Here is a 1092-nt window from a genome sequence, read left to right as displayed (position 1 = left end):
CGCACCAGGGCATGAAGGGCATTGAACAAATACGACGTGCACTGCAGTATTTTGAGTATTCTAAAAATGTTCAAGTACCGGTGAAGGTGTTACATATCATCCTGACAACTTGACCATCTAAAGTCACGGGAGACCTCGACCTTGCCTGCTAGGTCTACCCTGGAATAATAAAATGTAATCGTATATTTTACGCCCCAAAAGAGACTGTTAAGAGTCATTACTCCCACCGTGTTTGTGCACGTTAAATAATTATTCCATCGGTTTGTTTGTTTGTGTAAAGAGAAGCACATCGACACAATAATGGTCATTCAGAGCAGGGAAAAAGTAACACAGATAGAAACAACAGAGGAAAATTAAGAAGTAGGATCTACCAGTGGCACCCTCCAATTACCCGAGCCACATTCCAGTATGAAAGACGGAGGTACAAAGTACTCGATTGAACATCTCTCCTCTTCAGGGAATCGACATGACGTATTTTGTGCGCATTCTACCACCACATGTGCACACTCTGGTTAGACAATGTTTGTCTCATGTCGTCCACAAAGTAAAACTCCCAAAATTTCCGCAAAAAACCCTAAAGAAACATGGTGGCTTTGGGTGCAGAACTCCGACAAACATCAAATTACCAAATGGCGTTTGCCGGGGTCTCGCATCCAGCCATCAAATAAGAACACCCGCCTCTCCTTTTTTTTTCTCTCTCATTTTTTGGGTTCTCCCAGCCACATAACAAATGAAAGAGACCAGACCAGACGTCCGAGCACTAATTGACCCCCATCGTCCCATTCAGTATTCAAACGTTATCCACAGCCCTTCCATGTCGAGATCAGGCTCGGCAAAGGTCAGAGGTCGCAAGCCAGCCACCGTCCACTACAAAAAAGGTTCATTCCGGACGCAGCGCCAGCCAACAACAACAACAACAACGAGGACGGCGACTTTGGTAGCGAGCGACCCCTCCGGATCTGGTGGGCGACCGGTGAAAAGAAATGGGAAAAAGGAAGCGTGGAGGAGGATTTAAAAAAAAAAGAGTTCAACTCAAAAGTTAGAAACAAAAATAAAGGAAAGAAAAAAAAGGATTTTTTAGGGGTTTTTTGG

The sequence above is a fragment of the Aplysia californica genome, unplaced genomic scaffold (assembly GCF_000002075.1).
Source record: "Aplysia californica isolate F4 #8 unplaced genomic scaffold, AplCal3.0 scaffold00080, whole genome shotgun sequence".
Taxonomy (NCBI): Eukaryota; Metazoa; Mollusca; class Gastropoda; order Aplysiida; family Aplysiidae; genus Aplysia; species Aplysia californica.
Note: the sequence above shows the minus strand (reverse complement) of the source record.